This window comes from Dreissena polymorpha, chromosome 15 (genome assembly GCF_020536995.1).
Source record: "Dreissena polymorpha isolate Duluth1 chromosome 15, UMN_Dpol_1.0, whole genome shotgun sequence".
Lineage (NCBI taxonomy): Eukaryota > Metazoa > Mollusca > Bivalvia > Myida > Dreissenidae > Dreissena > Dreissena polymorpha.
Genome location: NC_068369.1, coordinates 21,638,849 through 21,653,678, shown reverse-complemented (window position 1 = coordinate 21,653,678; position 14,830 = coordinate 21,638,849). Strand labels below are relative to the sequence as shown.

General features: G+C 38.5%; 1 protein-coding gene across 1 annotated transcript in view; it reads left to right on the top strand.

The window, feature by feature from the left end:
* The first annotated feature begins 6,256 nt into the window (after nt 1-6,256).
* Nucleotides 6,257-14,830, top strand: part of LOC127860011 (cyclin-dependent kinase 4-like) — a 33,216-nt gene continuing 24,642 nt past the window's right edge. The window contains exon 1 of the mRNA XM_052397705.1: nt 6,257-6,354. The gene's annotated coding sequence lies outside the window, so the exon portion shown is untranslated. The remainder of the gene's footprint in view (nt 6,355-14,830) is intronic.

The following is a 14,830-nucleotide window of genomic DNA, read 5'->3' as shown; positions in this document are numbered from 1 at the left end:
GCTGTGATAATATATTTTATATTGTCTGCATTATGTAGTAACTATGTAATGTTCATATGTTTACCAAATAAAATCAATCAATCAATCACAAACCGATTATCTCGATATGATCGGATACTGTCCAGACAATTACTAAGAAAACAGTGTAATAAACCCAGGGACCTATACTTGTATGACTTTGTATGGGGTCTCTGCATAAACCACATGTGTCTGGTCATTAAACACAATTTATGATACCTCCATGTCATCTCTTAGCATATTAAGTCAAAAACTTTACAGTTGCTTTAATAAAATATTTGAACATATTTAAAAAATAGACATTTGTCCGAAATGGATTAACAGCTAGGAACTATTAACTATATATATATTAGCCAGTTTAAACATAACAATAAAGTGTTTAATAACTATACATTTAAAATATTTTACAAATTTATTGCTACATAATTAAGGTATTTAACGGGTTACTGCAAAATGTAAACTCTGCTATAATGTGTAAAGATCGTGCGTTACTGCAGCAGTGTTCGAAACATCATCATGAAAACAAGCAATCGCGTTTGGTCATTATATACGGATATAAAATACTTGCGGAAAATAAATTAAATGTGTAGATTTATGGTATCATAAAATGCTAGATTTGTATCGCTCATTATCACTAGAGAAGGGTTTTCAATATACATGTACATGCAAAGACAGTTCAATTTGCAAAATATGCAGGTGTTTTTTTCAATTGGAATGCTTAAATTATGAATATTTTCATTCAATGTAAACGAAACGAAAATTCATTCAATGTAAAAGAAAATTAAAACTGCATTTCAAGATTGAAATTTATTGAGCTATTTAAGGGCTTTGTTTTATGACTGATTCAATACACCCCTTACACTTAATTTCAATCTCTGATGAAAAATAACACTATCGCATCCACACCACTTATAATAATATTCAAATTAGTATATGTTTTATAATTTTTGAAATATAATTTATTAAAGTCTTACTTAAAAAAGAATACGGGTATTTATAGTTTTGTTTTGTGAAATTGTAAGTATTAAGTCTTCCGACGACCTTTACTCCGATACAATATAATAGGCCGCGATCGAGAAGTTGACGGCCAATCTATTTTTAGTAACGGAAAACCCCTCTTGTGACGTCACACAAAAACCTCCTATATAAGTGAGATAAGGGGTAAGCGATTATGTCCCTCAGGTCGAACCTCAAAGACCTCGTGAAGAGGCCGGTAGGACCTGTAAATAAACTCTGATTCAAAAAAAAAAAAGCGATTATGTCCCAGGTCGGACCTCAAAGACCTCGTGAAGAGGCCGGTAGGACCTGTAAATAAACTCTGATTAAAAAAAAAGCGATTATGTCTTTACCATATAGTAAGTGTTCGTGTGTGATATTATCGGGACCACATGCTTTCCACTTCGATAAAGTCTTAATACACTCGGCCACCAATGCGATAGACACGGGAGGCGGAAAACTACAACGCTACAACGGGCGAGGCATGGTCAGGGGTGATAACCCCAAAAAAGGGTTAGGGTAAGGGTTAGGGTTATGGGTCGGGTTAGGGTTAGGGTTGGGTTTAGGCTAACCCAAACCCTAACCCGACCCCTAACACTAACCCTGACCCTTACCCTTACCCTCTAACCCCCCCCCCCCTTGCGCAATACCATACCATGCCTCGCCCGTTGTAGTTTTCCGCCTCCCGAGAGACACGGTGACGTCTTGATCGGGAGACAATCCACAAAACTGACTAAATTTATATTCCCACAAAATACTCGTGATTTACTTTTTAAATAAACTAAATATAAAATTTGTTGATTAAACAATAAAACAACACAACACAGTTTACTTTAATATTTATTTAATAAACTTAATAAATTACTTTATAATAAAAATTGACCTATATCATACATTGTATTACCGTCCTCCGATTTTGATGTCGTCCTCGACATATGCTTCAATCAAATTGAAAACAAAACTCGCGGAATAATCGTTGATAAATTATGAACGAGTATATTCATCGAATGAGGACAATGCACCTTCGGAGCGTCGAAAACGCAACTCCGATCTTATATAAAACACATGCAACTTCAGACAATAATTCATAATATTTTTATACTTATATCACACACATAATGTACACTAGCATATTTCAAAATCAGAAAACATACTGAAATGAACATCTTTCAATGCTAGTTAAAATAAATTCAACTTATTTTCATGATTGGCAGGCGATTATTGAACTTACACTATGTAATCTCCTGTGCGCATCCACGCTGGTATTTTTGTAGCGCGCTTTGTTCTGCGTGGTAATAACCCTGGCTCTCCCGGCTTCCGCTTGTGTGGTGGAACATACACCGACCTCGACGTACTGCTTGCTGACGACAGTACAGAATTCGAGGTATCGGACTCTGCATCCGATGTCTCGTGAGTGTATGAAGTTTCCGTTTCAGACATTGAAGTGATGTCCAGCGGCAGTTGGCGGACTGGTAACAAATGGTTCCGGTGAACTGTTTTGACGATGCTTTTGTCACCCTCACGCTGGATACGGATACCGGGATTGACGGATCAGGTTGGCCGATCACGATATATACATGTTCGGTCCATATATCTGCGATTTTGTGAGCTCCTTTCGATCCGTAATTGCGTAGCAGGACTCTGTCTCCCGCGCCCACGTCAATAACAGTTTCACGTACTTTCCTGTCGTACTGTTGTTTGGCTTTCTTTCCACGTTCTTGTGATACGCGGGTAGCTATTTTATAAGCGTCCCCAAGTGTTGTTTTAACTCTTTCACGTATGTTGACGGTGTTGAGATCCTGGTGGCCCACATCACAATGCAATGCTTTAAATACATGTACATGTACTCTGGCAGATTCTGGCAAAACAACTTGGTGTACGGTTTGTTCATGTAATTTGGCTGTATGCATACAAATTCTGTTATCAATACATGTATACAGATTCTTGAATACTCAGTGATTCTTTTTAACTTTCGGTGAAAGTTGGCGAACCTTACTCTGATTAGGTCTCCAGTTCAGAGCAATTAGTGCCTTGACCTGTGAAATTGTTTGATCAGCATTTTGACCGTTTATCCCGTCATCGGATTTTAGAACTTCCGGTGGGTTGCAGGCCTCATTTATATTGGTCTGATCGACAACAGAACTTGAATTCATAGGCGTTGAATGCATTACCAGGACAGCTTGTACCACGTCCTGATCTAGCCTAGAAAGTGCATCGGCCTCAACATTCAACTTTCCCGACCTGTAGTGTATTTTGAAGTGGTAGTTAGCTAGTGCGGCGACCCATCTATGACAACATGCATCTATAGTTTGGCTGAGCTTTGCACAAATGTTAGTGGGTTATTGTCCGTGTAGACATCAAATGGGATACCATACAAGTAATCATGGAATTTATCGGTGATTGCCTATTTAAGAGCAAGAAACTCCAGCTTACTTGCATGATAATTCTTCTCATATGTTTTAGACTGCGACTCTATCCACGCCGTTGTGCTTGATACAATACTGCACCAAGACCCTGCGAAGATGCGTCCGTATGCAACTTAAACGGCTTCGAATAGTCAGCATACGCAAGAACTGGGGCCGTTGACAATTTGTGAACAAGATCGTCGAAAGCAAGCTGTTGTGCTTCACCCCATGTAAATGTTTTCTTCGTAATTGACTGGTTTCCGGAGGTGCCGATCAGGAGGTCGCTGAGGGGCCGGGCTATCTGGGAAAAGTTTTTTTAAGAAACTTTCGATAATAACTAATAACCGGCGAATCCTAAAAAACTTCAAACCTCTTTGATGGATATCGGTTCATTCCATTTAAGTATCGCCTCGATCTTACTTGGGTCGGTTTTGATACCGTCTTTTGAGACCGAATGATCTAGATATATCACTCCCGGTTTCATAAATTCACACTTTAAGGCTTTAAAATTAAGCTTATGGTCTTTTAAACGCTGTAAAACTGATTTAAGTCTTTGAAAAGCCTCTGAAAAATCATGACTGAAAACAATGATGTCATCAAGGTATATTAGGCATTCTTTTAGGTTCAATTCGCCCATACAACGCTCCATTAATCGTTGAAATGTAGCCGTTCGTTGCAAAGGCTGAATGGCATCCGGTTACACTGAAAGAAACCTAAACTGCCCACTTGGAAAGCGGTTTTTTCTTTGTCTTCTTCCGCCATCTCTTCTTGCCAGTGCCCCGCCTTCAAGTCAAGTTAAGTGAAGTAACCGAAACCGGAAAGGAGGTGAATTGTGTCGTCAATGCGGGGAATGGCATACGCATCCTTGTGCGTATTGTCCGTCTTTCTTCCGGACAATGCCCACGTTGGATGAGTACGGGCTGGATGATGGCTGAATAGCGCCGATGTCCAACATTTCCTGCACATGCTCACGAACCTCATTTATGAGTCCAAGCGGTACGCGCCTGTAAGGTTCTTTAAATGGTTTGTTATCACTTGGCCGTATTGTGTGGCGAACGAGATCGGTATTATCCAGATCTAACGGCCCTAACGAAAAAAAATCCCTTATTTCAAACAACAAGGATTTGAGTTGCTCTTGTTGTTCCGGTTCTAAATGATTAATATCAATTTTCAGACTATCGCAGAACCTATCTATATCCTCCTTATTTGTTGTTGTGGTGCACACGTCGCGTTTAATGGTGTCTCTGCAGTATCTGGTGTCCATGAGCGCAGTACCTTTGCAGGTTGCAATCCACAGAGGACGGTTTTAGGGACAATTTTAATGGGTTTGGCTGACAAGTTGAAAATGCGGACAGGAACTCTGGCAGTGTTTCCTCGGCTGTCAAGGCGGACAACACGCGGGCATACACCAATTCGACTTGACGCCTTCTCTGATGGCTCAGTAACAGCGGCCGAGTCATGTGTTGACTTTCGAACTAAACCGGATATTGTCATCGTTTCGTACGTTGGTAGATCTACAATGGATCTGTTCGTAGAAACCACCAAGCCTATGTTCGTCGCCAGAGACGTAGCCATTACAGCTGCTTTCCATTCCTCAGATAGGTTTTCTAATGGTAGTGAGTGAAGATGTCGTATCACATTGCTACCGATGATGACTTGGCAAATTGATATTGTACTCCGTATTGGGTACTACCAAAACGGGTACGTCAAATGTTTCTTCACTTTTCTTTGGAACGGATATGGCTGCTTCTATGTATCCCATATATAAAAGTTCGGTTCCGTTAGCTCCTGTATTGACAACTTTAAATATTCTAAGCTATAGAGAAATGGCTTTGGGTCCATTTGTTGATAACATTTTTGACTTATAGTCGTTACCATCGCTCGACTGTCAATCAAAGCCCGTGTAGGTAAACCATTGATACAAATATCGGATTAATTGGAACAACCGATAAGCCAAATAAATTACATTTTCGTGGATTGTGGTCAGAACCGGAAACGTCGTCATTTCGACCCTCAATGACGACGTTTGTTAGTTTAAATGTTCCTTTGATGCTGGTTGATTCTTGGTGGATTTATCGGGGTTTGCAGTATGATCATCATTCCGGTTATTCTGATAATAATTGGGGCGTCTCCTGTATCCGCCTCTCTGCAAACCTCTCTGCCGGTATTCACATGTGTTATTTGCAGCTCTTTCATTGCTTATCTGCCGACCTGTTTGTCCTTCTTTTTTCAAGTCTTCCAACTTGCGAACGAGACTCTCAATTTTCTTCATTAGCTGCTGCATTAATTCGTTACTTTAACACGCAGCTGTCTCAACAGCAAGCTGTTTCACTTTCCATATCCCATGTCTATTATCCTTGCCCTTTAGAAGCCTCACCTTGAATTTCTCTTCGCGGACAAGATACAAGAATCTTTATTAAACGTCGGATACGAACAGCAAACATTAGCTCATGAGCTATATTTCCCGACAAACAAATGTATATAGTATAACAAGTATAAATGGGCTAAAAAAAGATTAAGCATATTATATAAGCATTTAACGTACATGTTAAAGCACATAGTTAAAGCACATAAAACACAAATTATGTACAAGTTTACATTAAGAGCATTATATATTTCGTAGTTCCTCATATGTTACATTATTTTCGAGGTGAACCCTGGTGGCCATTCTTAATTCTTCGCTCTTGAGGCCTCTCCAAAACCTTTTTTCTTAGCATGGACCGCCTCTCTTCCTTATCAATCTGGAAGGATTTTCTTGTGATGGCAGAGATTGTATGTGAGAGCATAGACCGACAACTCAGCGTGGAAATTGATCAGATATGAATTATTCCGGTGGCCAGTCTTGAAAAGCGACCTCGCAACTATTACAACAGCAAATATTTTCAGAACGCGAAGTTATTCATTATTACTTTCCACGCGGAATTTTTGTTATAAGGTACATCCCTATATACCATACTATTGCATATTTGTCACTCCGTTACAGCTTATTGATTGCCACTATAAGTTCACATGCTTGTTCCCTCAGATGCAATTATATTCGTCTTTTGATATTGTAGTTCGTCTTCCTTTGACATTTTACTTGACATGTCATATCACGGTTAGTGTTATATGCAGACGCGCATAACAGTTTGAATTCAGAAAACAGATTTTTTGTGCAGATTGTGTATCACGTGATGAACAGTGGGATGTGTATATTTTGCGGCCCTATTAGAATTTGTAATGCAGATGTTTAGTGCAGATTATGATGAAACCCTATTCGTCTGCGTCAATAATTTGTCGTAGAATTGTGGTTTATAATAGCGTTAGAAAAAAAAGATTGAGTTCTGAATACAGATTTATAGTGCAGATTGTGTAACTTCTATTTGCATGTAAGCGTTAGATGTAGACGTGCACAACAGATTGAGTTCTGAAAACAGATTAATAGTGCATTGTGTAACTTCTATTTACATGCTTCTATACGATCTTCGCAAGTTTTATACGCGTGGTATAGCGTTGGGGAACAAATGAGCACCTATAAATCTGTATCCAGATAACTTTCACATCGTGCTTATACGATTTAATTCTGGATTATACGAGATTGTTGCCTATTGATCTGTGTACATTGAAATGCACGTATACGGCCTTAAGGCCCACTCTCACTATGATGCCGGTGGAGCCCCGGTGCGTGATCCGGGATCTAACGGAATGAACCGGGGATGAACCGGGGACGACCGGGGACAACGGGGGCTCCAGGCTCCACCGGGTTAGTATTAAAATGTTTAATACCTGCGGGATGAACCGGTAGTTACCGTGAAGGACCGGCATCGACCGGCGCGGCACCGGGAATAACCGGGACGGCACCGGGAACAACCCGGACGGCACCGTTGCTCCATCGGGGCCCATACAGACCCCGGCAGAGCTACAGCAAAGCCCCGGTTGTCGCCGGTGGTGCCCAGGTGGAGCCCTGGTGAATGCCGGCAGAGTCCCTGTATAGCCAGGTTCATTGGTAAACTGGCGCTCTGCCGGGACGCCACCGGCATTCACCGGGGCTCCGCCTGGTCATTACCGGCGACGACCGCGATTAAACCGGGGCGTTGCCGTAGCTCTGCCGGGGTCTGTTGCCAGGATAGCCCCGGTGAGTCTCGGCGGAGTTACGGTAGACCGGGCTTTGCGAGAACGCTGCCGGCTTTTACCGGGGCTCCACCTGGGCATTACCGGCGACAACCTGGGCTCTGCCGGGGCTTCACCGGGATAAACCGTAGCTTTTTCGGGGTTGACCGGGACTCTGCCACATTCAGGTTTAATAATGATGAGTACCTGTTGATCTGCACCCAGTTAACATTCACATGCGCATATATACGGTCTTACTAATAGGGTATCACAAGTTCCCGTTGAAATTAGATCCATATAAGAATCTGATAGGATGCGTTGAAACGCATGCAGATTTATAGGGTTTCATTGGTTGACCGTCGCAAGTAAACTTAATAAGAATCTTAGAAATGCCATGTGAATGTTGTCGAAACGCCTGCAGATTTATATGGCTTTATGATTTATTTTTCTTTCGCAAATTAAACACATATAAAAACCTGAAATATGCCTTGTAAAGTTTATCGGACGCATGCGGATTGTTCGGGCTTCAGTAGTTATCCGTCGCATGAAACTAAAATCGGAACCTGCTCAGACTTTGGACCTGGACGCAGATGATTAGGGACTCACTAGGTTTTAAATGCAATTAAGAGATTATAACACACGGGATAAAACACTTATAAATCTTCAATGCTGTTGAAACACATGCAGATTGATAGGGCTGCAATAGTTTTCCGTCGAAATCAACCGCATATAATTCAAAGAATCTTCTTAGATTGTTTAGACGTAAATAAGGTGTTCATATCGCATTTAATGGAATAAAGCCCGTATAAGCATTAGTTTAATAATACCTTTTAATATAGCATAGAGACCGTATAAGAATACGGGAATGTCAACTGGGTGCAGATTATAGGGCTTCATTTGTTATCAATTGCAATTTAAAAAACATATTGAAACATCTGAAGATTGTACGGATGTATATAAATATAGTTTATTAAATAAACATCATACCATAAGCAGACAAATAATGTTTATTAAATGTTAATTAAATAAAATTCATACAATTAATAGTTGTAGTCGGCATCTATATAGATCTGTTCCGGAGAATACACCTGCATACAAACTGAAAATACTCAATTTCTGATGACGCATACACACTGGGATATACACTCAATGGCAGTCTGCTCTATACGATCTGTTATGCACGTCTGCACATAACATCAACCTCATATCACAGACACAGACTACTTGAATTTTTTTTTAGCCTTATATATATTCTCTTATTATATATACAGTCCAGCCCCTACTTCCGGTCACCCCTCATGGCCGGTCGCCCCGTGTAGGCGGCCGGTCTGTGCCGCGACCATCGATAAACAACGGATTATCGGGTTGTTATCGGGTTTAAAGCGACCGTTTGATCTTTTTGTTTATTATCCCCACGCTTTTTGAAAAAAAGGTGGGGATATTGTGGTGATCTCCGCCGTCCGTCCGTCTGTCCGTCCGTCTGTCCGTCCGTCCTGGCCACTATCTCCTCCTACACTAAAAGCACTAGAACCTTGAAATTTACACACATGGTAGCTATGAGCATATGTGCGACCCTGCACTATTTGGAATTTTGATCTGACCCCTGGGTCAAAAGTTATAGGGGTTGGGGTGGGGCCGCGTCAGAAATTATCACTCATTTTTTTAGGTTATTTTACATTTACTTCTTTATTTCTACACCGATTCACTTCAAATTGATACTGGACCTCACCTATGACAATACGGTCAATCTCAACCATGCATGGCCCCATTCCCAACCCTGGGGCGCCCCGCCCACATAGGCCACACCCACCAAAAATTTCCATTTACTATAATTTTTTCATTTCTACACGGATTCACTTCAAATTGATACTGAACTTTTGTCATGACATTAGGGTCAATCTCAACTATGCATGGCCCCAATCCCAACCCTGGGGCGCCCCGCCCACATAGGCCACACCCACCAAAAAATTCCATTTACTATAATTTTTTCATTTCTACACGGATTCACTTCAAATTGATACTGAACTTCTCTTATGACATTAGGGTCAATCTCAACTATGCATGGCCCCATAACCAACCCTGGGGCCCCGCCCACATAGACCACACCCACCCAAAATTGCCTTTACTATAATTTCTTCATTTCTACACCGATTCACTTCAAATTGATATTGAACTTCTCTTATGACAATACAGTCAATCTCAACTATGCATGGCCCCATTACCAACCCTGGGACGCCCCGCCCACATAGACCACACCCACCCAAAATTGCCTTTTACTATAATTTCTTCATTTCTACACCGATTCACTTCAAATTGATACTGAACCTCTCTTATGACAATACGGTCAATCTCAACTATGCATGGCACAATTACCAACCCTGGGGCGCCCTGCCCACATATGTCACACCCACCCAAAATTGCCTTTTACTATAACTTCTTCATTTCTACACCAATTCACTTCTAATTGATTATGAACTTCTCTTATGACAATACGGTCAATCTCAGCTATGCATGGCCCCATTACCAAACCTGGGGCACACCTAGGTCAAACATTCGGCGTGGGGATACGCGTCGGCCTCTGCCGCGCCATTTCTAGTTATTTATTATAACTGGAAAAGAGATTATTAATTTAAAATTTATCATTTGTAGTTGTTGAATCATACTATTTCAATCACACATTGTGACAATTATCGGCCAATTAAAAGTTAAAAAGAACAATGAAACATTAAGCCGAAATCAACTGATCTACATGTTCTCTGTGCTACAAAGTTTTTATCCTAAGATCAATACACGCACGCTTTTCACGTGACATTGTACATTGGTGCATAACTTTCGCGAGCTTTTGTCGGGACAAAGGAAATACATGAGGACTTTTTTGATGCTAGAATTTGTAAACGTCTCGTTAACATAAAACAATTAGGAGTGTGTTTCGGATTACAAATTATTACGGTATTCTCATTTGGGAATAAAACAAATTATTTATATTTGTTTTTTTATTTATAATGATTTCAATATATTTACTTTGATAAAAACCCTTTAAGCAGCAAAAAAATGTTTTTATAATTTATGCATGAAAAGCACGATTGCCAGGAGGATTACACCCGGTTGCTATTACCAGTCTCTTAAGTTACTGGCCACGATTTTATCGTGGAGGAGATCACTGTCTGGACCAATTAGTGCGGTAAGTATTACAAAGCCATAAAACTGCAATAAACCAATTAAATTATCGATTGATAGTGACATGGGAGTTATTCACGCATAACTGATTCGCAACTGTTCCCATCTTAAGTGCATTGGGGCCATACAACGCGCATTGTAAACAATGAATCATGAGAATTAATCTTTTTCATTGACTTGATTCTGATGATGATGATATTGATGATGATTAGAAAGATGAATATTATTTATTATTTTTAATGAAAATTTTGATTTATAGCTGATTTTAGAAAGGAAGAAATAAAATTATTTTAAGTCTATACATTGTTTAGTATATGTACACATATTTACCATTTTGTTTATACAAAAAATGAACAGTTGGCCATGCACTCATCAACTCCAGACTCCCTATGACCCAACCCCCTCTTAAGAGGCCACCTCGCTTAAGCAGCCAATTTGACCGTTTTCCTTGACTGGCTGCTTAAGAGGGGTTGGACTGTATATAGGTTAAATTTTTTTTTCAAGTACCTGTGTGTCATATAGAATTTACCTACATTCGCTTTAATTAATGTGTGGATAGTTCTTCTTGAATGCTCTGAGCTTTTATAAGCACATACGTACAGCTCAGAGTTCTTGTTTATAAACTGATTTTAATGTCAAAAAATAATTTATCACATATGTCTATGAAATCAAGTTCAATCAACCTAATACATCGTAACAAACCTGTTATCAATTTGGGAGTGATTTGTGGAGAAATACTCGAAACAAAAACTTTAAACGAACGTTGACGAGTGACGTCACGCGCACCTGCTAAATGACCCGAGTGTCTACTGGAGGGAAAAGTGAGAAGGTCTATCTCAATCTCTAGGTATCTCATAGTACTGCCTTGACAGAATCAACGTTTTTGTTGATAATCATGCATAATATCAAATATAATTTTACTTATTATGTCTGAAAAGACATTAGCATGATAGGAAATTTATTTTTGAATTATATTGTTTTTATTACTTCAAACGAACTCGGGAGTGGGAAACCATTTAAGAGCCCGGTATATGGTTACCACAAAATTTCTCTACTTGCACTTCTTCGCGACCATTTGAAGTTAAAACAAATCTCAGAAATTGTAATTCTTTCAGAAAAAAATAGATTAAATGAACGAAAACAAATGAGGATGAAGACAAACAACAAATAGGTAGATTTTATGTAAGCAACATATGCATGTAGTAACTGTAGTAACCTTCTTATGTCTAAAAAACGTTCCTTGTTACACATTAAATAAATTTTCTTGATTAATGTAATTGATTTATTTAATTGTTACACCATTTTGACACTCTGTGTTGCAGCATAGGTATTAAATTGCACCTTTGTTCATTACAAATCGATTATCTCATTATGATCGGAGACCGTCCAGACAATTACAAAGACAACAGGGTGTCATAAACCAAGGCACCTTGGGTCCATGCATAAACCAAATGTTGCAGACGATTGGTTGGTCATTAAACACAATTAATGATACCTTCTCTTGGAATTTTGAGCAATCATTGAAGTAAAATTTTAAAGCCCAAATACTGAAATGTTGCTTAAATAAAATATTTTAACATTACAAAATGACGAAATCTGTTGGAAATGGATTAACAAGAACTAGTGCATTATATTAGCCAGTTAATTGAATCATGATAATAGAGTGTTCAATAACTATCATTTTAACATATTGTGCCGTATTACTGCTACGCAATAAACGGATCCGGCAAAACTTTGTTAGTACGTGTAAAGATTGTACGATACTGCAGTGTACAAAATATCTTTATGAAAAGAAGCAATCACAATATGGTAAAAAATTGCGTTAAAGAAATGAAATATATAGATGTATTTATAATAAACTGCTAGAATTTTATCACTATCACTAGCACGGACTCTAGATGACAATATACGCTCCGTGTCACTATAGTAAAGAGATTTCAATATACATGCAAAGACAATTCAATTTGCATAATATGCAGGTTTTTTTCCGCGTTTGTATGCAAAAATTTATTAATATTGGCATTCAATGTTAACAAAACGAAAATTTATTCAATGGAAAAGAATATAACCACAACATTTCAAATTGTAATGTATTCCGTTTTTGGCTTTGTTTGATAATTGATTAAATGCACCTCTTACAAGTTCGATCGCTAATGAAAAAAAAACACCTATCCAACCACTTATAGTTATAATAAAATTAATAAGTGTGGGATTTTCAGTATTAAGTATTCCGACCACGTTTACTCTGATGCTTATAGCTACTTCGTTTTTTTTAAGATATTCAATTTTTATTTCGCATTTGTTATCAATTTATTGACTAAACAAAAGCCCTTTATACATGCTTTACGTTACTGTAACCAGTGTTTTTGCCCTCCAGTCAATGCGCATGCGCGGAAATACCGAAATGTAAACAATAACAATCAACGTTCGTATACAAAATTGCAGGGGTTAACGTAAGAAATTGACACTCACTTGCCCGGGGGGCAAGTTACTTTGAACATCTACTTGCCCTCATTAAAAACTGGTTGCCCTATTTTGAAGTCAATTTTTTATTGTCATTTGATCTTTAAAGCATTGATTCACATACATTATTATGCTAGATTTAATTTCAGCTATATTCAATGTTATCAAAAATAAAATAATAATCGTTTTTATAATATACAGTTGTCAACAAAACAAAATCTGGACAGTTTTATTTCATTGAATAGTCACTATTGAATACAATACATATGAAGATTTTATTACTATTAAATTTTTAAAACGGTATACTTGTCACTATATCTATACAAGTTATGGCATAGATTAAAGGGGGGAGGGCTTTAAATAGTACTGTAAAAATGATTGTTCAGAGTTTGAAAAGCATGTTGATGAAGAGTTTCTCACTATTCTTAACTGAATATGTAACATACAAATTATTCACAGTTTACAATAGTGAAAAACTCTTCATATGCATTCTTAGCAAGTTTTAAACGGTCTGCATATACCGTCCACCATGTTGAAACGTCTGCCGAGTAAAACTTGTTTTGAGCGTTTAGATTGGCTTATTGACCCAATTAAAATAAATAGATACAAGGGGAAAAGTCGAAAAAATATTGCAATTATGCGAATACGAAACGGACTTGCCCGGCGGACTATCTACTTTGGAAAATCACTTGCCCGCGACGATTTTAACCTGGCACGGACAAGCGGGCGTCCGCTTAAAAAAGCCCTGAAAAGTGGTATCAAACCAAAAGCCAAAGTTTTTAATTGATGATTCGATCTATCTTACGGATGTTCCTGAGATGGTCGGTATATTACAATTGGTTGATTAGACACTAGATCTATCTTGCCAAGGATTGCGGAGATAGTCTATAGCCTGTTTTCGAATTCGGAAATTCGTCGGAATACTCAGCTTTGTCCATTGCAAAAACATACACATTTAAATGAACCTTTGACATGTTTGAAACTTTGGATTAATATCAATGTTATGCTAGCATACCACATCAAGTAAGTTGTTTTAATTTGCGCATTATCGGCGTTTTTTTCCTTCTTTAACTAGTACCGGGGATCGTTACCTTTCCCAAAGCCTACCTGACCTTTTCAAATCTCCATATCTACATTCCTAGGTGCCGTTCCCAATCGCCAGTGACTTATTTTCGCTGGAAATATTTTTTAAAATTGGCGAGCCTTTCATTTTCTGTCCTTTATTTTGGCCGGAAATCGTTGCGTAGAAAGTAAACAAAACTTTTCAAAGGGGCACAACTCTAACCGTCGTGTAAAATATGACTGGTTTACATAATCGCCACGAATGATGGATTTTTCCCGTGAAAGAATTCCATCATGAAGACCATTCTTCCTTATACATGTATAAATAAACTTTCTCAACACTAATTTTTATCATCAACTTCATCAAAACAAATCTCTTATTGGACATCATCATGAGTCGTAACGCCAAATACTACCGGAAACGATTAAAAAAAGAAGACAAGACTGTACCGGGCGCTCGCAATTTTAAAGACTCCTTCCGGCCTACATGTTGAGATATGTTTGACTTTGATTTGATCATCACCTGTTTGAAATTAAACATATAATTTGATGATTCATTATTATTATTTTAAACTAAGGATGGCAAACCTAAGTAAATCTGTAACCGGTTAACCTGTTTC